This window comes from Schistocerca serialis, chromosome 4 (assembly GCF_023864345.2).
Source record: "Schistocerca serialis cubense isolate TAMUIC-IGC-003099 chromosome 4, iqSchSeri2.2, whole genome shotgun sequence".
Lineage (NCBI taxonomy): Eukaryota > Metazoa > Arthropoda > Insecta > Orthoptera > Acrididae > Schistocerca > Schistocerca serialis.
Genome location: NC_064641.1, coordinates 482,020,376 through 482,046,549, shown reverse-complemented (window position 1 = coordinate 482,046,549; position 26,174 = coordinate 482,020,376). Strand labels below are relative to the sequence as shown.

Below are 26,174 nucleotides of genomic sequence, written 5' to 3'. Positions count from 1 at the left end.
AGCAACTCATTCCAGTAATAGTCAACACTCAAATAAGATCTTTTTTAGGCTAAAGAACAGAAGAAAGCACAGTGTAAATGTTGTACCTTTTGATAATTTAACTTGTGTGAAAACTAACAATAAAGAACCAGTTAAAAATACAATTGATAAGCTATATTGTTTAAAAATATTTCATCGGAATATGAGAAGTCTTTTGTATAAAAAAGAAGAGCTGATGCTTTCACTGCAAGAAACAGCTGACACAGACGGAATAATTCCTGATGTGCTCTGCCTAACTGAACACCACTTGGAAGCCACAGAAATTAATCAGCTACATTTAAATAGTAATAAAATTGATTCTTCCTACTGTCAGAGCAATTTAAGACAAGGCGGTGTGGCAATTTACACACGCAATCTAAATATTGTATTGAACAGCACTTTGAATGTTGTGCAGTCAAATTAGAGCTTGAATCACAGTTCCTGATCATAGTAACAGTTTACAGGTCACCTATGGGAGACATTCAAAAATTTCTCTCTCAGCAAGAAACAGTTCTTACTAAACTTTATAGAAACAATAGTAATGTCATCCTATGTGGTGACTTTAACATAAACTTACTCACAAAAAATAACAACCAGAAGCTATTAGAATCACTACTGTTAACCTTCAATCTGCTCTCCATGATCTCATTCCCAACAAGAGTATATGGGCACAGCAAGACCCTGATTGATAATCTGTTCCTAGATCCCACAAATTACAATGAAGTGATGACATGGGCAGTAACAAATGGTCTGTCTGATCACGACGGTCAAATGACAACCCTAAAACTTGCCAACAGAAAAACAACACATGGCCATTGTAACCAAGTTAAACATGTTAGATCAATAAATGCTGAATCTACTTGCTTATTCAGAAATAGTTTACGCCATGAACAATGGGAGGAAGTATACCAGGCTGACACAGTGAATGAGAAGTTCAACTCATTCCTGAACTTATTCCTTAAACATTTTGAAGCTTCTTTTCCCCAAAGACAGATTAAAATCAAACCAACCTGTAGTAAGAGGAAAGAGTGACTAAACTACTGGCATAAAAATATCATGTAACAAAAAGAGAGATCTGTATGTACAACAGAGGACTAGTACAGACCCAGCAGTAAAGTTACATTACAAGAAATACTGTAAAATTCTAACAAGTGTAATCAAGAAGGCCAAACAATTGCATTATGCACAAAAAATTAGCAATTCAAACAATAAAATAAAAACCACATGGCACATAATAAAAAGTGAGACCAATAGGAACATAAAACCTGACAATAATAAACACAAAGCTGCAGCCTCAGATTTCAACATTTTTTTTCTCTCTGTAGCTGAAAAAACAGTGAACCATAATAAACAGGACCACACAGAAGCTATTGAACTACTTAACCACATGCAAATAACATCTAAAGTAGCACTTCATTTCAGAAGTACAACCCCTAAAGAAATTTCTCAAAAACTCAGATTCCTGTGGATACGATGGCATATCAAGTAGGATTCTAAAATCATGTGCAGTCTTAATCAGTTATATATTGTGCTATTTATGTAGCCAATCTATGGAAACTGGTGTGTTCCCAGATAGGTTAAAACATGCAGTAGTGATGCCAATCCACAAAAGTGGAGCAAGGGATGGAATATCCAACTATAGGCCCATCTCCCTGCTGCCAGTATTCTCAAAGGTATTTGAGAGAATAGTGTATGATAGGATTTATAGTCACACTACACAAAATGGCTTACTGGCTCCTACACAGTTCAGCTTTCCTAAGGGCTCCTCCACAGACAGAGCTATATTTAACCTAACACATGAAATTTTAGGTGAACTAAATTACAAAAGGTATCCAGTGGGGATATTTTGTGACCTTGCCAAGGCATTTGATTGTGTAGATCATAACACACTCTTAAAAAAGCTTCCACATTATGGCATTAAAGACAAATCTTTGACTTGGTTAGAATCATACTTACAGAACAGGAAGCAAAGGGTTGTCTTAAGGGGGACAGGAACAGCATTAACATCAGACTGGGGAAATATAAAGTATGGAGTTCCACAGGGCTCAATTCTTGGGCCATTAATTTTCCTGATCTACATCAAAGATCTACCAATCACAATTAAAAACAGAGCAAAAATAGTAATGTTTGCCAATGATACAAATATCCTCATAAAAGGACCCAACTCAACAATGCAGGATACAGCCATGACAGTCTCTGTTCAAGTACACAAATGGTTCACTGCAAATAGCTTAACCTTAAATATTTCAGAAACCAATATGATACAGTTTCTGACAAAAAATAAAAAAAATTAAAGCTCCTGAAATACATGTTAACAATCACAAAATTAATGAGACCACACATACAAAATTCCTAGGTATCCAGACAGACAGTCACCTAAGATGGAAACAACAAATTGATCAGCTGGTCAAGAAACTTAGCTCATCGTGCTTTGCACTAAGAGCTCTCCATCAGTCAGTAGACAGAGAAATAATGTTGTTGTCATACTTTGCATATTTCCATTCTGTTCTCTTCTATGGCATAATCTTCTGGGGAAATACTGCAGGTGTTGAAAAAGTCTTCAGAATACAAAAATGAGCAGTGAGGCTAATATGTGGGGTCCCTAATGGGATATGTTGCAGAGGTCTCTTCAAATCTCTTAAGATACTTACCATCACAGGTCAGTATATATACTCACTGATGTTATTTGTAGCCAACAACAGGGAACTGTTTCAGAAAAATTGTGACATCCACAACCATGACACAAGACAGGTGAAAAATTTTCATCAAGGCTCTGCATCTCTCACTAAATTACATAGGGGAGTCACTGAGTCAGGTATAAAAGTCTTCAATAAGCTCCCCATCAATATAAAAAAGGAAGTAAATAATGTACAGGTTTTCAAAAGGAAACTAAAATTATTTCTCATCAAACAAACTTTCTATAAAATGAATGAATACGTATAGTTGTGATGTACAAGAGCGGGGGAAACTGCTTAAGAAAAGCACTCCCTTAAAGATAAAGTGTGATGCTGTTACTTGTAGTTTAATTGAAATTGTGGTGATAAAATGTAAATTTATCTGTTTCATTATGAGAAAATATGAACTCCCTTGTATCCCACTATCTTGAGCATTCACTTAAACCTCTTCTTAAGTTAAAACCTGTATTCATTCAACCCATGACCGTGAAGAACATTTACTTCCTTGTATATGTCAGTAGCATAAAAATATGCACTGTCACTTATTCTACTGTTTTAAGCAATCACTTAAACTGTTTTTGGCATAATGCAGGCTTTAATACTGCATGCAAGTAACAATGTCTGTGCAATGTGATGTATAAATGTTAATATACCACTGTAATTGCATCAATTGACTTCTCCTATATTACTTGTTCACTGGCTGTATAATATGTAACCAATAGGACCAAATAAATAAATAAAAAATAATAAAAAATACTCTTATACCTTTGATTAGTTGTTTTTATCTACTGCTTCACAAAAATAAGCATTTTTAATGGTTCTGATTCTTGAAGGTGTTATCTACATACTAAAAAGTTTAAACAGAATTGCTGCACGATAAAGAATGTCTTTCAATAGAAGTTCTGGTCAGGTTAGTTAAATTAATAATTTTAGATGTTATTTATAATTTCATTGTTACAGAAGTTTAATTTTAGTGCAAGCAGTATTAGTGTATCTGCTGATAGCAGGTACTGTTGCAATGAGGAAATACATAACGACAATCTATTCCAAGAAAATTAAATTTTATTTTTTGGTTTCTACAAGAATATTAGTATAAAATTACCCACTTCATTGTTCAGATTTTCATATGTCATATAATCTTAATTATTGATGCCATAATGCGAGGTGACTTTGAATGGCGAGGCAACTCTGAACAGCAATTTAGCGTCTTTTTAAAGTAAATGTTGCCTTCTAGTGTGTAAATATGGAACTAAGGTCAGAGTCATTAAATATTTTACTAACACCAGAAAATAAAATAATTTTCTGGAAATGTGGGTTCCTTCACAAATGCAGAAACATTTTCCTATTATTAGAAGCATTTTGAGTTTAGAATTTGAAAGGAGTTTTTGTGGGCAAGGTTACCAGTTGAATGAACATTTACAGAAAGCATAAAATGTTATATTAATTCTTTGGTGACATAAAAAAATAAAATATGAAGGCTTGTCTTCCAAGGGGTGACTTTGGACAGTGCCTTCCATATTCTTTGACACATCAGCTCCATGGAAAATATGTTTTACTAAAGCTTCCTTCAAAGAAAAGTGTAAAATATTATGTTGGACATGATGAAATTACACTTCTGAGGAAATGGCATTCCAAGGTGGAATCCGATGAAGCATTTTTTTGTGTGACCTAATGTTCCCAATGTGTCAGGTTTTGAGAAAGATGACATTTGTAAGATTCTATGTGATTATAAGGTAGATAGAAAGGGAAGGATTCATTTTGAGTTTAAATTTGACGACTATGATATCTGCTGGAGTAGACACTCTTTCCTGGCAACTTCCTTTTTCTGTAGAGTGTTTACAGATGTATTTCTTTAAAATGTGATAACTTTTTTTCATTACTTTTATTAAAGTCATACAGACTGTTTGGATAAGATATGGTTTTAAATAATTTTCTTACTTTGTAAGTAGCTCAGCACCCATTTCCATTATTAGCAAAATTAAGTCGTAATCACATGAACAGTTTCAAGTGATTAAAGAAAACTCATAAAAAGTACTCCATTTTTTTTAAATAAGTTACTTTCAAAACTATATTTATATACAAAATACCATGCTGTTTCGTGTAATAGGGGTGTCATGTTCAAAGTGACCCCGACCTATGGGGTGAAACTGAACAGTAAAACTTTTAAAAAAGTAAACTAAGCATGGTGGACAAAAATGTATAATGTGCTTTATCATATTCAGCAACACCTCCTGCAACTTCCCAAAAAGTTTCATGTCAATGCATCTACACCTACATCCATACTCCGCAAGCCACCTGACGTGTGGCGGAGGGTACCTTGAGTACCTCTATTGGTTTTCCCTTCTATTCCAGTCTCGTATTGTTCGTGGAAAGAAAGATTGTCAGTATGCCTCTGTGTGGGTTCTAATCTCTCTGATTTTATCCTCATGGTCTCTTCACGAGAAACACGTAGGAGGGAGCAATATACTGCTTGACTCTTCGGTGAAGGTATGTTCTCAAAACTTAAACAAAAGCCTGTACTGAGCTACTGAGCATCTCTCTTGCAGAGTCTTCCACTGAAGTTTATCTGTCATCTCCGTAAAGCTTTCACAATTACTAACTGATCCTGTAACGAAGCGCTTTGCTCTGCTGGATCTTCTCTATCTCTTCTATCAACCCTATCTGGTATGGATCCCTCACTGGTGAGCAGTATTCAAGAAGTGGGTGAACAAGTGTACTGTAACCTAATTCCTTTGTTTTTGGGCTGCATTTCCTTAGGATTCTTCCAATCAATCTCAGTCTGGCATCTGCTTTACCGATGAGTAATTCTATATGGTCATTCCATTTTAAATCACTCCTAATGCCTACTCCCACATAATTTATGGTATTAATTGCTTCCAGTTGCTGACCTGCTATATTGTAGCTAAATGATAAAGGATCTCTCTTTCTATGTATTCGCAGCGCATTACACTTGTCTACATTGAGATTCAATTGCCATACCCTGCACCATGCGTCAATTCGTTGCAGATCCTCCTGCATTTCAGTTCAATTTTCCATTGTTACAACCTCTCGATATACTACAGCATCATCTGCAAAAAGCCTCAGTGAACTTCCGATGTTATCCACAAGGTCATTTATATATATTGTGAATAGCAATGGTCCTACAACATTCCCCTGTGGCACACCTGAAATAACTCTTACTTCAGAAGACTTCTCTCCATTGAGAATGACATGCTGCATTCTGTTATCTAGGAATTCTTCGATACAATTACACAATTGGTCTGATAGTCCATATCCTCTTACTTTGTTCATTAAATAACTGTGGGGAACTGTATCAAATGCCCTGTGGAAGTCAAGAAACATGGAATGTACCTGGGAACCTGTGTCTATGGCCCTCTGAGTCTCGTGGACAAATAGCACAAGCTGGGTTTCACACGATGCTGATTCCTACAGAGTACATTTCTAGTCTCCAGAAAAGTCATTATACTCGAACATAATACGTGTTCCAAAATTCTACAACTGATCGATGTTAGAGATATAGTTCTATAGTAGAGATATAGGTCTATAGTCTGCACGTCTGTTCAATGCTCCTTCTTGAAAACGGTGATGACCTGTTGGCATTTTCCAATCTTTTGGAATGCTACACTCTTCTAGAGACCTACGGTACACCACTGCACGAAGGGGGGCAAGTTCCTTCATGTACTCTGTGAAAATCGAACTGGTGTCCCATGAGATCCAGCGGCCTTTCCTCTTTCGAGCGATTTTAATCATTTTTCTATCCCTCTGTTATCTATTTCGATATCTACCATTTTATCATCTGTGCAACAATCTAGAGAAGGAACTACAGTGCAGTCTTCCTCTGTGGAACAGCTTTGGCAAAAGACATTTAGTATTTTGGCATTTAGTCTGTCATCCTCTCTTTCAGTACCATTTTGGTCACAGAGTGTCTGGACATTTTGTATTGATCCACCTATCACTTTGACGTAAGACCAAAATTTCTTAGGATTTTCTGCCAAGTCAGTACATAGGACTTTACTTTTGAATTTGTTGAACGCCTCTTGCATAGCCCTCCCCACACTTCATTTTGCTTCATGTAATTTTTGTTTGTCTGCAAGGCTTTGGCTATGTTTATGTTTGCTGTGAAGTTCTCTTTGCTTCTGTAGCAGTTTTCTAACTCGGTTGTTGTACCACGGTGGCTCTTTTCCATCTCTTACAATCTTGCTTGGCACATACTCATCTAATGCATACTGTATGACGGTTTTGAACTTTGTCCACTGATCCTCAACACTATCTGTACTTGAGATAAAACTTTTGTGTTGAGCCATTAAGTACTCTAAAATCTGCTTTTTGTCCTTTTGCTAAACAGATAAATCTTCCTACCTTTTCTAATATTTCTATTTATGGCTGAAATCACCAATGCTGTAACCACTTTATGATCACTGATTTCCTGTTCTGCATTACCTGTTTCAAATAGTTTGTGTCTGTCTGTCACCAGAAGGTATAATATGTTATTGCCACAAGTCGGTTCTCTGTTTAACTGTTCAAGATAGTTTTTGGATAATGCACTTAAAAAAATTTCACTGGATTCTTTGTCCCTGCCACCCATTATAAACCTTGTAGTCTCCCAGTAAATTAGTCTCTGGTAAATTAAAATCTCCACCCAAAACTATAACACGGTCGGGAAATCTACACAAAATATTTCCCAAATTTTCCTTCAGGTGTTCTGCCACAAGAACTGCAGAGCCAGGGGGCCTATAGAGACATCCAATTACCATGTTTGAGCCTGCTTCAACTGAGACCTTCATCCAAATTATTTCACATTTCGGATCTTTGTCAATTTCCTTCGATACTATTGCACTTTTTATTGCTACAAACACGCCTCGCCCTTCACTGTCCACCCTGTCTCTGCGGTACACATTTCAATCTGAGTTTAGAATTTCATTACTGTTTACATCTGGTTTCAGCCAACTTTCCATCCCTAGTACTATGTGGGCATTGTGACTATTTATTAATGAGAACAGTTCTCAGACCTTTTTATAGACACTCATGTAGTTTACTATTACCACATTAATATTGTCATTCCGTGTTGTGTTTTGTCTACTGCTACCTTGTCACATCTCAGGAGGCATCTTCAATATCTTGAAACGTTTCTGTTTAATTTACAAAAATGAATTTTAAATGTTCAAAGTCACACCACTTTACGGTATTTTATATCAAAAGAACTGTTCATATCAGTCATGAGAAAACTTTTGTAAACATTTTTAATCTTCTTTTCTAAATAAAAGTATCACTTGTCAATACTTTTCATTGTCTGTCTTCAACAAACTTCATTAAATTATGTACTTAAGCTTTTTCAAAATATGTTAAATTGTTGTTGTTGTTGTGGTCTTCAGTCCTCAGACTGGTTTGATGCAACTCTCCATGCTACCCTATCCTCTGCTAGCTTCTTCATCTCCCAGTAGTTACTGCAACCTACATCCTTCTGAATCTGCTTAGTGTATTCATCTCTTGGTCTCTGACTACAATTTTTACCTTCCACGCTGCCCTCCAATACTAAATTGGTGATCCCTTGATGCCTCAGAACATGTCCTACCAACCGATCCCTTCTTCTAGGCAAGTTGTGCCACAAACTTCTCTTCTCCCCAATTCTATTCAATACCTCCTCATTAGTTATGTGATCTACCCATCTAATCTTCAGTATTCTTCTGTAGCACCACATTTCAAAAGCTTCTATTCTCTTCTTGTCCAAACTATTTATCGTCCACGTTTCACTTCCATACATGGCACACTCCACATAAATACTTTCAGAAACGACTTCCTGACACTTAAATCCATACTCGATGTTAACAAATTTTTCTTCCTCAGAAACGCTTTCTTTGCTGTTGCCAGTCTATATTTTATATCCTCTCTACTTCAACCATCATAAGTTATTTTGCTCCCCAAATAGCAAAACTCCTTTACTACTTTAATTGTCTCATTTCCTAATCTAATTCCCTCAGCATCACCCAACTTAATTCGACTACATTCCATTATCCTCATTTTGCTTTTGTTGATGTTCATCTTATACCCTCCTTTCAAGACACTGTCCATTCCGTTCAACTGCTCTTCCTAGTCCTTTGCTGTCTCTGACAGAATTACAATGTTTTTATTTCTTCTCCATGGATTTTAATACCTTCTCTGAATTTTTCTTTTGTTTCCTTTACTGCTTGCTCAATATACAGATTGAATGGCATCGGGGAGAGGCTACAACCCTGACTCACTCCCTTCCCAACAAATGCTCCCCTTTGATGTCCCTCGACTATTATAACTGCCATCTGGTTTCTGTACAAATTGTAAATAGTCTTTGGCTCTCTGTATTTTACTCCTGCCACCTTAAGAATTTGAAAGAGAGTATTCCAACTAACACTGTCAAAAGCTTTCTCTAAGTCTACAAATGCTAGAAGTGTAGGTTTGCCTTTCCTTAATCTTTCTTCTAAGATAAGTCCTAAAGTATTATGTCCATTACCAACAGCAGGAAAAAGCAAGTGGGTCACAAAAGGAATCAAAAAATCATCTGAAACACTAAAGTACCTGAGCTCCATTAAACACAGCCAAACTAATCCTGCTTTCTCACTCTTTTATAAAAGATATAGGAAAACATATAGGAAAATATTGTTTGCAGCAAAGAGAGCTCATAACTCCAAAATAGTGCACTCTGCTGAAAACAAAAATAAGGCAGTATGGAAGATTGTGAAGCAGGAAACTGGTACCAGGAAAATGAATCTGTCAAACTTGAAAATCAAAGAGGAAGGGACTCTAATAAAAGACCCAATATATTTGGCAAACTATATAAATGATTATTTTAGTAGCATAGGAATAAAATTACAGGAAAATTTTCTAACAGCCCCTCAGGTCAAAAAGCCAAATAATGGTGTATCACACTCAATGATGTTATTCCCTACAACACAGGAAGAAGTCTATAAAGCATTCAGCAAACTGAAAAACAAAAACTCAGCTGGTCTGGATGAAGTCCCCATTTTTATAATCAAGGACTGTATCAAGAGCCTACTTCCACCTTTAGTTGATATTATAAATCAATCTTTCAAGCAGGGCTACTTTCCAGACTATTTAAAATATGCGAAATTACTACCTCTCTTCAAAAAAGGTGATGCAGGAATAATTAAAAATTATAGGCCAATTTCTCTACTATCATGCTTTGCAAAAATATTAGAAACTATTATGAAAGATAGGCTAATCAATTATTTAAATAAATACAACTTACTGTCTGTTGACCAGTTTGGATTTCGATCAGGGAAAAGCACAGAATCGGCAACAGCACACCTCACAAAACACATTCTAGAAGCATTAGATAAAGGGAACTACACAACAGGTATATTTCTTGATCTAACTAAAGCGTTTGATACAGTAGACCACAACATATTGTTAAATAAGTTAGATGAACTTGGAATTAGGGGACTTGTGAAAAATTGGTTCCAGTCATATCTAAAAAATAGAAGACAGATAACTGAAATATCACATATTTCAAGTTGCTCAAACTATATTGTAAAGTATACTTCAGACCCAAGTTATCTAAATATAGGTGTCCCACAGGGTAGTGTCCTTGGCCCAGTACTATTCCTCATTTACATAAACGACTTCCCACAGAGCATCAAGCATGGACAAACAATATTGTTTGCAGATGACTCAAATGTTCTAATCAGTGACAAATCACCAGATGCACTAAAAGAAAAAGCCGAACAAACACTAAACAGTGTACGTGAGTGGGCATCCAATAATAAACTAACACTAAATCTTAAAAAAACAAATGCTGTTAACTTCTATGTCTGCAAAAAACCACACTTTAACAACTTTAAGTTAAACAATGAAACTATAGAATGTGTAGACTACACAAAATTTCTTGGTATGCATGTTGACAATCAGTTAAAGTGGGAAGAACATATTAAAATACTTAGTAACAGAATCGCTACAGCATGCTATGCTCTGAGAATTCTGACTGCAGTTTGTGATACTACATGTGTCAGATCTGTATATTTTTCTTATATCCACTCTGTTATTACCTATGGAATAATATTTTGGGGAGTCAACAGTAAAAATATTCAAATAGTTTTCAAATTACAAAAAAGAGCAATTCGTATAATAACCAAGAGTGGCAGTAGGGCTCACTGCCTTGAACATTTCCAAAAGCTGGAAATCCTAACTGTCCCCTGTGAATACATTTTTCAAAGTGTTACGTATGTAAAAAAAAATATTGACTGCTATATGAAAAATTCATTAGTACACAGCTATGAAACTAGAAACCAATTCAATCTGCATCTAGAGAGGAAAAATAAAGTTAAAACTCAGCAGAGCTTGTTGTACAATGCTGTTAAATTATATAATAAATTACCCCAAAAAATAAAAGATATTGACACAATCGGACAGTTCAAAACAAAACTAAAATTTTTTTTATTAAATAAAAGTTATTACGCAGTAACGGACTATCTGAATTAAAACATGTAGTGTAATTAAAGTAGCCTGCATTGTAATACATGACGAAATAATTATGATATGTAATCAAAAATTGTACAGTACTATAAGAAAATTACAAATTACACAAGGATATAAAACTAATTTAAGATACCTCAAAAATGTGTGTAAATACTAATTTTATGTGTATAATTGTAGGTATATTGTATTGTATATGATTTTGCTGACGAAATCCACACAATGTAAATTGTTACATGGATTAATAAAGAAATCAGTCAATCAAATCAATCAAAGGTCAGTATTGCCTCACATGTTCCAATATTTCTACGGAATCCAAACTGATCTTTCCCGAGGTCAGCTTCTACCAGTTTTTCCATTCATCTGTAAAGAATTTGCGTTAGTATTTTGCAGCTGTGACTTATTAAACTGATAGTTCGGTAATTTTCACATCTGTCAACACCTGCTTTCTTTGGGATTGGAATTATTATATTCTTCTTGAAGTCTGAGGGTATTTTGCCTTTCTCATACATCTTGCTCACCAGATGGTAGAGTTTTGTCAGGACTGACTCTCCCAAAGCCGTCAGTAGTTCTAATGGAATGTTGTCTACTCCCGGGGCGTTGTTTCGACTCAAGTCTTTCAGTGCCCTGTCAAACTCTTAATGCAGTATCGTATCTCCCATTTCATCTTCATCTACATCCTCTTCCATTTCCATAATATTGTTCGCAAGTACATCACCCTTGTATAGCCCCTCTATATAATCCTTCCACCTTTCTGCTTTCCCTTCTTTGCTTAGAACTGGGTTTCCATCTGAACTCTTGATATTCTTACAAGTGGTTCTCTTCTCTCTAAAAGTCTCTTTAATTTCCCTGTAGGCAGTATCTATCTTACCCCTAGTGAGATAAGCCTCTATATCCTTACATTTGTCCTCTAGCCATCCCTGCTTAGCCCTTTTTCACTTCCTGTCGATCTCATTTTTGATATGTTTGTATTCCTTTTTGCCTGCTTCATTTACTGCATTTTTATATTTTCTTCTTTCATCAATTAAATTCAATATTTCTTCTGTTACCCAATCATTTCTACTAGCCCTCGTCTTTTTACCTACTTGATCCAATGCTGCCTTTACTACTTCATCCCTCAGAGCTACCCATTCTTCTTCTACTGCATTTCTTTCCCCCATTCCTGTCAACTGTTCCCTTATGCTGTCTCTGAAACTCTGTACAACTTCTGGTTTAGTCAGTTTATCCAGGTCCCATCTCCTTAAATTCCCACCTTTTTGCAGTTTTTTTAGTTTTAATCTACAGTTCATAATCGATAGACTGTAGTCAGAGTCCACATCTGCCCCTGGAAATGTCTTACAATTTAAAACTTGGTTCCTAAATCTCTGTCTTACCATTATATAATCTATCTGATACCTTCTAGTATCTCCAGGATTCTTCCATGTATACAACCTTCTTTCGTGATTCTTGAACCAAGTGTTAGCTATGATTAAGTTATGCTCAGTACAAAATTCTACCAGACGGCTTCCTCTTTCATTTCTTCCCCCCAATCCATATTCACCTACTATGTTTCCTTCTCTCCCTTTTCCTACTACCGAACTCCAGTCACCCATGACTATTAAATTTTTGTCTCCCTTCACTATCTGAATAATTTCTTTTATTTCATCGTACATTTCATCAATTTCTTCTTCATCTGCAGAGCTAGTTGGCATATAAACTTGTACTACTGTAGTAGGCGTGGGCTTCATGTCTATCTTGGCTATAATAATGTGCTGACTATGCTGTTTGTAGTAGCTTAACCGCACTCCTATTTTTTTATTCATCATTAAACCTGCTCCTGCATTACACTTTTTCCATTTTGTATTTATAACCCTGTATTCACCTGACCAAAAGTCTTGTTCCTCCTGCCACCAAACTTCACTAATTCCCATGATATCTATCTTTAACCTATCCATTTCCCTTTTTAAATTTCTAACGTACCTGCCTGATTAAGAGATCTGACATTCCACGTTCCGATCCGTAGAATGCCAGTTTTCTTTCTCCTGATAACGACATCCTCCTGAGTAGTCCCCGCCTGGAGATCCGTATGGGGAACTATTTTACCTCTGGAATATTTTACCTAAGAGGACGCAATCATCATTTAACCATACAGTAAAGCTGCATGCCCTCGGGAAAAATTACGGCTGTAGTTTCCCCTTGCTTTCAGCCGTTCGCAGTACCAGCACAGCAAGGCCATTTTTGTTAGTGTTACAAGGCCAGATCAGTCAATCATCCAGACTGTTGCCCCTGCAACTACTGAAAAGGCTGCTGCCCCTCTTCAGGAACCACACGTTTGTCAGGCCTCTCAACAGATACCCCTCCGTTGTGGTTGTACCTACAGTACGGCCATCTGTATCGCTGAGGCACGCAAGCCTCCCCACCAACGGCAAGGTCCATGGTTCATGGTTCAATCATTGTAAAATAACTGAGGAACATAGTTCCACAGAGAGCTATCTCATATAGGACTAAAACAATATTTCACCACATTTTTGAAATGCTATATTTTTGCACAATTTTTTTTTTTTTTTTTTTTTTTTTTGAGTTTAATAAGCAGGCAATACATTTAAATTTATCTGTTTTACTTTTTTGAACACAAACTTTATTTTTAAGAATGTAAGCCAGTATTACAAATTAATAATTTTAAAACAGTGTCATTTATTCATTTGAAAAGAACTGAAAATATAAATAATGTAATATGTTAAGTTTCTTCGCTAGTATCATTGGAATCTCCACTATTTGATGCTGTTAAAGTATCATTAAACAAATCATAAACTCATAGGATGAGAGCCCTAATTGATTTCATAGTTTCAGTACAGCAAGATCTCTTCCTTCTAGAAACATAGATGTTAACTCTGCCATGTGTGTAATGCATCTCTTTGATGTTGAATAATTCTACGTTTCCACACTACCAGCTACAATATGATATTTTTGTAGAATAATGCAGTTAACCCTTTTTTACTGCTGCAACTTTCATGATGTCAAAATATTTCTCACTGTAGTTACATTTATCCTTAATTATTGCTCTTGAAGCCAGCCTTCTTCATTTTCGCAATACTGAACAGCTTAGCAGCAATGTGTGCATGACTCTCTAACAAACTTTATAGGATTTGATTGTTATTTTTTTGTTAATTGTTAATATTATAATTTTTCTCTACCACACCAGAGTTTCTGTCACTAGATAAAAAATGCCTCTTGCACAAGAAAATAAAGCTTAATATCATCATATGAACACAGCACACACAGGTGTAATATAGAAAAAAGCTGTGTTATTTTTGTTATGTTATTAAAATAAAACAAACTACCTTTTATTGCATTTTTTGTGTATCTTCTTTGTGGCATGTCAGTATGATGCTAGTTCAGATGGCCCTCTCAGTGCTGTCCTTTCCGGCCACATACACACAGCAGTTTACATGATGCATACCGTATATGAATGCTAAGATTATTTACCACAGCTGTCTGAGATAAAATATTTGTAGAGCATCTAACCACAATGACAAGAACAGTGGCAGTGTGCATAAATATTCCATGACATGTACAGTTCTATGTGTCTAACTGTGAAACCTCTGCAAATGGCCTAACTGTAAAGATTCCTTTGTCTGGATCCTGTCTCTGGATCATGTCTAACCTATATGTCTAATCGTGGAATGCTCCCAAATGGCTTGACTGTAAAGATCCCTTTCTCTGGGTCCCATCCCTCCTTCACAGTGACCTACACCTTTTCAGATTCCACAAATTCCTGGCCCCCACAAGCCTGATACTGCAAAAACATATCTCCATGGCACAGGCATCCCAGAACCACATTTGCTCCCTCTGCAAGATACTGCTACTGTACAATCCCTACTCCACACATCACATCTCTGAAATTGAATCCCTTCCTCTCCAGCACCTGAAGTAGCATTCCAGACACCATTTCCATAAATTATCCAACCTGCTGATATTGTATTGCCACCCTGGGGCACCACTATCCAACCCCTATCATACCCACAGTGTTCCTCCTCATCCACCCCTTATAGCAGCTAAACCCTGCCTTGCTGATGTTTTCAACTTGTCACATCCTCCAAAACTCCCTAACAAACCTTCACCAAATCCAGAGCCAAAACATTCTCGTAACACTGTTGTCAAACTTTTCCTCCACAACCCTCAGCTCCAAAGAAGTTTCAGCCCTATCCAAAGGCCTTACCTTTAGTCCAACACCCAAATTTATCCATGCTGGATTTAGCAAAGACCTACTCTCCTTCTCCCGATCCCTGCAATGGAAGCACTTCTTTGGTGTCAACCCGTCCAACCAAAACCACCCTAATTCCGACACTGAACCCTGTCTCTTCAAGTTTGTACCACCATCCAACTGTGAAATCCCCCCCACACACACCTAACCATATGCTGGCCACCTTCCAGGAATTCCTTACCTCCAGCTTAGCCTCGCCATCCTTTCCCAGGTCCCTTCCTTACAACACCAACCTTTCAGTAGTAGAAAGAACAGCCATACACAACCTCAAAAGAAATCCTGACCTAATCATCCTACCTGGAGAGAGAGTTTCCACCTCTGTTGTTATGAATTGCAGTGATTACCTGGCAGAAAGCCTCTGTCAATTGTCTGACTCCTCCACCTACAAACTTTGCCAGAGTGATCCCATCCCAGAAGTCCGACACAAACTCCAATCCTTGCTTAAAGCCTTAGGCCTTAGGCCCTTCCCAGAACATCTCCCCTGAATCCATTCCCCTCCTCACTCCTATGACACCCCACACACACACCTTTTACATGCTCCCCAAAATCCACAAACTCTACAATCCTGGATGCCCCATTGTGGATGAGTATTGTGCCCCCACTAAAAGAATTTCAGCATTCACTGACCAACACCTCCAACCAATTGCCCGTAATCTATCCTCCAGAGTCAAAGATACCAACCACTTCCTTCACCAACTCCCCACCATCCCCACCCCTTTACCTCCTGGACACCATTCATCACTGTTGACAGCACCTCCCTATTCACCAACATCCCTCATGTCCAAGGTCTTACAGCTATAGAACACTGCCTTTCCAGACGTCCTTCACACTCGAAACCCACTACCTTATTCCTCATGCACCTTACTAACTTTATTGTAGGCCACAACTACTTCTCATTTGACGGGAAGGTATATAAACAAATACGCAACACAGCCACGGGCACCCACATGGCACCCTCCTAGGTCAACCTTTCCATGGGCCGTCTAGAGGAGACCTTCCTCGCCTCCCAAAACACCAAATCCCTAGTGATTTCCCTAAATCACTCCAGGTAAATGCTGGGATGGTTCCTCTGAAAGGGCACGGCCGACTTCCTTCCCCATCCTTCCCTAATCCGATGAGACTGATGACCACGCTGTCTGGTCTCCTTCCCCAAAACCAACCAACCAACCAAATCCCTAGTCTGGTTCAGGTTCATTGATGATATCTTCATGATCTGGACCCAGGGCCAAGACAACCTGTCTTCAAACCTTCACAACCTCAACACTTCTCTTGTCTGCTTCAGATGGTCCTCCTCAACACAGTGTGCCACCTTCCTAGATGTTGACCTCCTCGTCTCTGATAGTTCCACATTAAACCTACCAACCAACAACAGTACCTGCATTTCGATTTCGACAGTTGCCATCCCTCTAAAAAAACACAGGCACTATCCCTAAGACCTAGTCCACAAACAGATCGCCCCCAGGGGCTCAGCATTCATTTGATGGGTACGGGCTTGGCGAACCCGGGGTTCATGAGCTGGTGACTGGTAAGTGCCGCCAGTCTCTTGTCACCGTAAGCTCTGGGCATGCTTCAGTGACCACCGTGCAGCGCGGTGGTGGAATTTTGTGTGTCTCAGGGAATGGGGATCTTGGCTTGACCGCCTGGTTTGCGAGGATGGACTAAAGCTCTATAAAAAAACCTCTCAATCTCAAGGTGTGCTGCGCGATGATGAGATGCATGGCTGTTGAGGTGGAAGAGTTGGTAGCGGGCAACCTCTGGGGAACCTGCCGCACCTCAGTTGTATACGGCTTACCTAGGCACGCGGGGCTCTGTCTAGGTGGACTTCTACTTCCCTAGCTGCTTGTGGGACTGAGATGGAACCATCGAACTTTTATTCTTCTCCTCCCAGAGGAAAGGGTGGCTTGTGTAGCCAGTCCTCCTGATTCCATTAGTTGTAACAGAACACATGCTGCTTTTCAGAATGTGTTTCTTCTAGTTAAAAGAAAAGAATGGAGTTTTGATAAATTTTCACCATTTTATATCCAGAAAGGTTTAGAAAGAATTGCTGGCACCATAAAATCTGTTAAGCACTTGTGAAATGGGACCTTGTTGGTTGAAACATCTAGCTTCCAACAAGTCAAGAACCTTCAGAAGGCACAAATCCTTGGGGAGTTTGCAATAGAGACTGAATTTCACAACACCTTGAACTCCAGCAAAGGTGTGACTTTCAGGGATCTCGTTGACATTCCCCAAGAAGAACTGAAAGCTGAATGGTCCCAGGATGTGCAACACATTATGAAATGGATGGATGGCGCTCTCCTGAAGTCAGACTCATTTATTCTTACTTTTAACAGCACCAAACTACCGGAGCATGTGATGGCAAGTTTCCTACGTCTCAGTGTATGGCCTTATTACCCCAATCCAATGTGGTGTTTTAAATGCCAACACTTTGGGCACACTACTCTCGGCTGTAGAGGGGAAGCCACTTGTGGGAAATGTGCTAAAGCTGCACATGAGGGAGTTGGTTGCTCCTCTCCTCCCAACTGTGTCAACTGCTCTGGGGATCACCCTGTGTGGAGTAGGGACTGCAGAGTATTCCTTGAGGAACAGAAGATCCAGGAACTTAAAACCACCAAACGCATCCCGTATGGTTAAGCAAGGAAAATATACAATTGCATGCAGCCGCCCATGTTCACTGCCTCCTTTTCTTCTGTTCTGAAACAGCCAGTCCTGAAAACTGAAGCCACTACACAAACAGAGGCTGCAACTATCAGCATTAGCACCTGCATTTGTCAATGCATGTGTGCTGCTGCAGTTCCTGTGAAGCCTGCTGCTCCCCCCTTGTCTGTTCAGATTCTTTGAGCACCCTTTACTCTCTCCAGCATTTGTACCCAGCAGATAAAGGAACCCAGACTATCCACGACACCCTCCTCCAACTACAGCGACTGTGGAAGCAGGTGTCTTTCTGGTGGGTACCAGGGCACGTGGGAATTCAGGGGATTGAAAGAGCTGATCGAGCAGCCAAGGAGGAGTGTCGTGACCGTCAGGCCTTTCAGTGTGCTATCCCACTGCATGCCCTCACCTCGCTGTTGAGGTATAAAGTCCTGTGTCGTTGGGAACATGAGTGGCTAGAAGTGACCGACAACAAGCTCCGTGTGATCAATCCCACAACTCAGCTGTGGCGTACTTCCTTCCAGCCATGTCAATGGGATGAGGTCATCCTTACTTGTCTTTGCATTGGCCACAGCCTTATGATGCATGGATTTTTACTCCGGCGAGAGGACCCTCCAATGTGTGGTGCTTGTGGCGTGCACATCACAGTGCACCACATTTTATTGGACTGCATTTTATTTGCTGACCAGTGGACTGCATCAGATTTGCCAGCTGATTTGAAGTCTATTTTATGCAATACTCAAACGAATGTGGTTTTGGGTTTTAAAGTTCTGTGAAATGTCCTACATTTTTAACAAGATTTTGGGGAGATATTTTTAATGTGTCAAAGGGGTGGCTGGCTCACCCAAATTTTTTCGTTGGGCGCCCATAAGTTCCCAAACCACACACACACACACACACACACACACACACACACACACACACACACACACAACAAACAAACAGGTTTTCTGTGCCATTTCCCCTCACAACCACAATCCCACCCCCTAAAACTAGCCACAAAGGAGTGTTCCCTTCATCACCCAGTATCACTCAAGACTGGAACAACTGAATCGCATCCTGCTCCAGGGCTTCGATTACCTGTCATCATGCACTGAAATGAGGCACATCCTAGTTGAGATACTTTTCACCCCTCTAAAGTGGTGTTCTGTTGCTCTCCCAACCTCCACAACATCCTAGTCCATCCCTATGCCACTCCCAATCCCAACCTCTTACCACAATGATCATATCACTGTGGAAGACAATCCACCCACTCAGCACTTGCTATCCCAGTCCTGTCACAGGTTTATCCTTTCCCATTAGGAGCCAGGCCACCTGTTAAAGCAGCCATGTCATTTACCAGCTCTGCTGCAATCACTGCACAGCTTTTCATATTGGCATGACTACCAACCAGCTATCCACCAGGATGAAAGGCAACCACCAACCTGTGGCCAAAAGAATGGTAGACCACCCTGTGGCACAACATGCACCTGAACATAATACTCTTGGTTTCAGTGACTGCTTCACTACCTGAGCCATCTGGATCCTTCCCTCCACCACCAGCTTTTCTGGACTGCGCTTATTGGAATTATCCTTACAACAAATTCTCCACTCCCATAATTATTCCAGCCTCAACCTATGGAAACATACTGTCCGACACCCTCCAGCCAACAGTTTTCACCCCCTCTTTCCAATAATCTCCTCCTCATTCTCATTTCCTACCTTCTTTATTTGTAGGCCTCTTCCAACACACATCTTTCCCCGCTCCTTTCCTGTTTGTGTCTTTTTTCCTCTCCTCTCTCTCTCACAACCTCTTAACACTGTGCCTGTTGGCAGTCTCGTCCCTGCACACTCCAGCAGACAGCATTTGTCTCTCCCCCCACCCACACACTACTATCCCCTCCCCTTCCCCACCCCCTCCAGATTGCTGCTTGCATCCCATATGATGCTGCATTCTGGCCTGAGATGCTGCCGTTGGCAGTTGTGTGTGTGTGTGTGAGGTGTGCTTGCTTGCTTGTGTGTGTGTGTGTGTGTGTGTGTGTGTGTGTGTGTGTGTGTGTGTGTGTGTGAATTTTGTACATGTGTCTCTGGCTGAGTGTCCTTTAAGCGTGCCTGTCTGCAACTTGCCATGTCTTCTTTATGGTAAGTAGCAAACCATCTTTTTCTGCAATGTTAACATTCCTACTTGGAGTTTCCATTGTTTGACTCTATGTGTTGTGTTGTTCTTTGATTTTCAGTGTAGTTAAGTATTCCATGCCTCAAGTATTAGGGAATCTGACGTTCCTATACATGCGAGTATAAGTGTAATGTAATATGTCTCAGAAGTTAACCATATATTTTGGTGATCCTGACATAACATTAGTACAACTGCACAAGATCTGACATGCCATATTGCATCACAACACACTGGCTCATTTCTTCCACACCTGCCGCATCATGTTTATTTTCATATTCAAAATGACAGACTCAACAATACATGTAGAACCATCTGGAAGCATCACAACACACTGACTCATTTCTTCCACGCCTGCCGCATCATGTTTATTTTCATATTCAAAATGACAGACTCAACAATACATGTAGAACCATCTGGAAGCAGTGCGACCAGCAGAGCTGCAATCAAACCACAACTGTTCTGGCAACATAACCCAGTATAATGGTTCACACAGCTGGAAAGCCAGTTTGTTTTAGCACAGATACCATCAGATGAAACCAAATGCAGGTACGTCTTTGCAGCATTAATTATAGCTGCAGAATTGCAAGACATCCTCAGTGCACCACTGAACACAAAAGGATGTGCATCTACTCAAAGTGTTTAAGTGACATATCTATCCCAATCAGAGGTGATGCAATTGGAAAAACATTTACAAACAGAAAAACTCATCGATCACACCTCATCGCAGCTCCTATGGCATCTATGGACACTGGCAAATAATACAATCAGTTATGACATACTACAGAACATCTTGTTGTCACACCTATCTTCCAATACATGTTGCTATTGTTGTTGTTGTTGTGGTCTTCAGTCCTGAGACTGGTTTGATGCAGCTCTCCATGCTACTCTATCCTGTGCAAGCTTCTTCATCTTCCAGTATCTACTGCAATCTACATCCTTCTGAATCTGCTTAGTGTACTCATCTCTTGGTCTCCCTACGATTTTTACCCTCCACGCTGCCCTCCAATACTAAATTGGTCATCCCTTGATGCCTCAGAACATGTCCTACCAACCAATCCCTTTTTCTAGTCAAATTGTGCCACAAACTCCTCTTCTCCCCAATTCTATTCAATACCTCCTCATTAGTTATGTGATTTACCCATCTAATCTTCAGCATTCTTCTGTAGCACCACATTTCAAAAGCTTCTATTCTCTTCCTGTCCAAACTATTTATCGTCCACGTTTCACTTCCATGCATGGCTACACTCCATACAAATACTTTCAGAAATGACTTCCTGACACTTAAATCTATACTTGATGTTAACAAATTTCTCTTCTTCAGAAATACATAGAAAATTTTAATGGTGTGTGTCAGTGATCTGAGCACACTAGCACAGACATCAGACAGATTAGTGGAAATGTATCCATCTGTGAGGTTGTCATCATTAGTTTCACAACAAGAAAACATGCACACAGTTTCTCTTTGATCCCTGCAGTCACAGATAGCTGAACTGACTACCAAATTTGCTACAATCTAAACGACACAAACTCACCGCCGGCTACATCGTCAATCATCGCGAAGCTAAAATTGAACACCTGCCACGACAAATGTCTACTGGTACCATAAGAAGTTTGGCAGCAATGCCCAGAAATGTACACCACCATGCAAATGGAAACATGACACAGAGTGCATATCTGTAGCAGCTGCTCCTGGCAATAGGAGACGTTGCCTTTTTGTCATGGGCTGTGACACAAAAATACACTGTTTGGTAGACACAGAGGTGGAAGTGTCACTATGAAAACAGAGAAAGCATCACCAAGACAACATCAACCTTTGGACTATATTTGCCAGTTTATGGCTCATATACTCTATGTGCAAGGAAAGACAATGCGCCCGTAGATGCTCTCTCACATGTTGAAGCTGTAGCCACTGTGAATGATTACAAGATCCTGACTCAGTATCAGCAGCATAATGGTGAGCTATGCTGGGATAACCCAGTGGGATTAAAGTTACAACACATGACTACCAGAAACAAATGTTGTGTTGTTCTATGACATGTCTGTCACAAAATTATGGCTGTTCATACCTCACCAACTTTGATCACAAGCAACTGTGTCAGTGCACTACTTGGCTCATCCTGGGGACTGGGGCACAGCAAAATTAGTCAAACAGAGTTTTGTCTGGGCAGGAAAGGATGCAGACAGTAAGGCACTTGTCAAAAAATGCATGGATTGCTAGAAAAATAAGATCACTCAGCATGTCAACGTGCCATTAGGCACATTTGTACTATCGAGTCAACACTTTGAACATGTCCATATAGACATTGTTGGCTCCCTTCCAGTATAAGAAGGCTTCAGCTTCTGCGTCACAGTCATGGCTCAATTTTCAAGGTTGCATGAAGCTTTCCCTATGTAAGACAGTAGCACAAAGATTTTTCTGTGGATGGATTGCCCAGTTTAGTGTACCAGTATTCATTACAACAGATCAAGGTTGCAAATTTGAGTCTTATCTATTCAAAGCACTGGTCAGTTTATTGGGCACTAAGTGCATTTGTACCACTGCTTACCATCTGGCATTGAATGGGATAGTAGGATGCCTGCATTGCCAACTCAGGTCAACCCTTCGGTGTCACACTACACAAAATTGGATGGATACATTACCCATTGTGTTCCTTAGCCACTGTTCATCATTTAAGAGTGATCTGAAGGCTACAGCAGCTGAATTAGTGACTCAGACAAGCACTGTGCCTGCCAGAGGAGTTTGTGCATAATGTGACAAATGATGTGGTTAATGCGTCAGAGTTTGTCACCAATTTACGATCCCACATCCAATAAGTGTGGCCAGTGACATTTAGAGAGAAAAGTGGATGACACCTGTTCATACTCAAAGACCCCTCCAGCTGCAACCATGTACTCATACAGAATGACATGGTGTATAAGCCACTGCAGCCACTGAACGAAGGGCCATATAAAGTGCTCAGTAGCAACAAGCAACAACACTGCTAAGATAGACATCAGAGGTGTGCTTACCACCATACCAATTGAAAGACTCAAACCTGCCTTCTACAAAATACAAGATGGAATGAAGATGTCTGCCCTGGAACTGACAAAGATAAAGATGGACTACCTGAAATTACACACATCCAACAGGATGCCAACACGATATGACAACCAATGGGTGCTGTAATGAAGGAAGTCATGCCAAGTGGAGTTCCCCCATGAAAACCTGGTACCACCAAATTCAATAATAAAATACCTGGTTTACAGAAAACAGTGACAACACATGTTGGATATCACATTGTATTCAACCTCAGATACCACTGACATTGGGAAGTGGAGGGGGGGGGGGGGGGGGGGGGGTGAGTCATGTAGAGCATCACACCACCACAACAAGCACAATGGCAATGTGCACAAATCTTCCATGACATGTACAGTTATTCTTTGATTTTCAACTTAGTTTAGTATTCCATGCTTCATGTATTAGGGAATCTGATGCCATATGTACATGCCAGTATTAATGCAATGCAATGTAATATGTGTAAATAAATCATTAACTCTCAGAACCCAACCACAGATTATTTCACATGACAGCTTTGGAGTGAGCAATTTTATGTTGTGAAATAGTAATGGCACTTTTCCCTTTTTGCAGCTAACTGGAATTTTTCAGTTATACTTTAATGAAACCTTGCAGATATGATTCCCCTCTCCAGAAATATCCACTCACTACAAGCTTTATGCTATCGTAATGGGAGGGGGGGGGGGGGGGGGGTAATTTAAAGAGAATGTTGAAGTCCATGTCAAAGAATTTAGAATATATGTATTATGATGGATGATGAATGCCTCCCACTTTATATTCTGTTTAATGTAATTGATACACAAATGGAATATGTCACTATCAAAGGGTATATTTGCAGACAGAGACAGAAACCTTTAGAAGAAAGGTAGTACTTATTAATAACTACCATCCCGTCTCACTACTTACCTCCTCCTTGAAGGCATTGGGAAAGGAAAATAAGATACTTAGCCTGAATTTGGATTTCAAAAGGGTGTCTCTACAGAACATGCCATTTTTTTTCAATTCACAAATAAGATTACACAAAATTTAAATGACAAAATACTGCCATCTGCAACTTGAGCAAGTGCGTTGACATATTGTATATTTTCCAATGTTCAATGCCAGTTATCTCAAAGAAAACAATCTACTGACACACAGTCAGCACACGTTTAGGAAATATCAATCTTGCTCATTATTCACAAAAATTAATGAGTGCTATTGACAGAAGATCTCAGATTAATCCCATATTTCCAGATTTCCAAAAGGCTTTTGACACTTTTTCTCGTAAGTGAATGCTAATCAAATTGCATGGTTGGGGAGTATCATCTCAGTTGTAGGACTGTATTTGTGATTTCCTGTAAGAAAGGCCACAGTCTGAAGTAATTGATGGAAAATCATTGAATAAAACAGAAATGATATGTGGTGTTTCCCAAGGCAGCATTATACGCCTGTGTTCCTAATCCATATAAATGATTTAGGAGACAATATGAGCAGCCTTCTTAGACTGTGTGTAGATGATGCTGTCATTTAATGTCTAGTAAAGACATCAGAAGATAAAAACCAATTGTAAAAAGATTTAGACAACATATCTGAATGGTATAAAAAGTGACAGTTGACTTTAAATCATAAAGTGTGAGGTCAAAAATGTAGGAAAAGACAGATTGTTTCTTACCATAAAGAAGACATGTCAAGCTGCATACAGATGCAGTTAAAAGACACTTACATTTAGCTTTCAGCAACAGCCTTAATCGGTAAATGAAACACACACACACACACACACACACACACACACACACACACACACACACACACACACACACATAAAAAGCAAGCACACCTCACGCACACACGACCACCAGCCCCAGCATCTCCAGCATGCTGGGGTTGGCGGTTGTGTGTACGTGAGGTGTGCTTGCTTTTTTGTGTGTGTGTGTGTGTGTGGGGCGGGGGGGGGGGGGGGGGGGGGGGGTTACTGACGGCTGTGGCCAAAAGCTGTATGTGAGTGCCTTTTAATTGTACCTGTCTGCAACTTGATGTGTCTTCTTTACAGTAAGTAGCAATCTGTCTTTTCCTACATTGTTGATATTCCTACCTCGAGTTTCTATTGTTTGAAGTGTGATGTCATTCACATAAGTACTATACGGAACCTGTTAAATTTCAGTTACACAGTAAATCACACGAATCCAAAGGCTGTCATTCTTACCAAATTCCTAGGGATTACAATTACAAACAGCTTAAATTGGAACGATCACAAAGAAAATGTCATGGGGGAAGTAAGCCAAAGACTTTGTTTTAATGTCAGATCACTTAGAAGATGCAACAGATCTACTAAGCAGGCAGCCTACAGTGTGCTTGCTCATCCACTTCAGGAATGTTGCTACGTGGTACAGGTCCTTATCACATAGGACTGATGAAGGACATTGATGATGTTCAAAGAAGGACACCTATTTTTGTATTATTGCAAAATAAGGGAGAGAATGGCATGGATTTGATATGCGAGTTGGGGTGGCAGTCATTAAAACGAAGGCATTTTTTGTTGTAGTGCAATCTTTTCACAAAATTTAAAACACAAATTTTCTCCTCCAAATTTCATTGACACCCACATACATTGGGAGGAATAATCATTGCAATAAAATAAGAAACATAGCAGCTCTCGCTGAAAGATTTAGGTGTTTGTCTTTCCCGCATGCTGTTCGAGAGAGGACTGGCAAAAAATAGTCTGAAGGTGCCAGAGTAAATTTTCACTCTGCAGGAGTGTGTGGGCTTATATGAAACTTCCTGCCAAATTAAAACTGTGAGCCAGACCAGAACATGAAATGGGACTTTTGCCTTTCCCAGGCAAGCACTCTATCAGCTGAGCTACCCGAGCACAACTCACGACTCATTCTCACTGCATTACTTCTGCCAGCACCTAATCTCCTACCTGTCAAACTT

General features: G+C 39.4%; 1 protein-coding gene across 1 annotated transcript in view; it reads right to left on the bottom strand.

Annotated features, from left to right (window-relative positions):
- The window catches only part of LOC126474556 (uncharacterized), a 234,788-nt gene that overhangs the window by 147,999 nt on the left and 60,615 nt on the right, over positions 1 to 26,174 (bottom strand). The gene's annotated exons all lie outside the window — the stretch shown is intronic.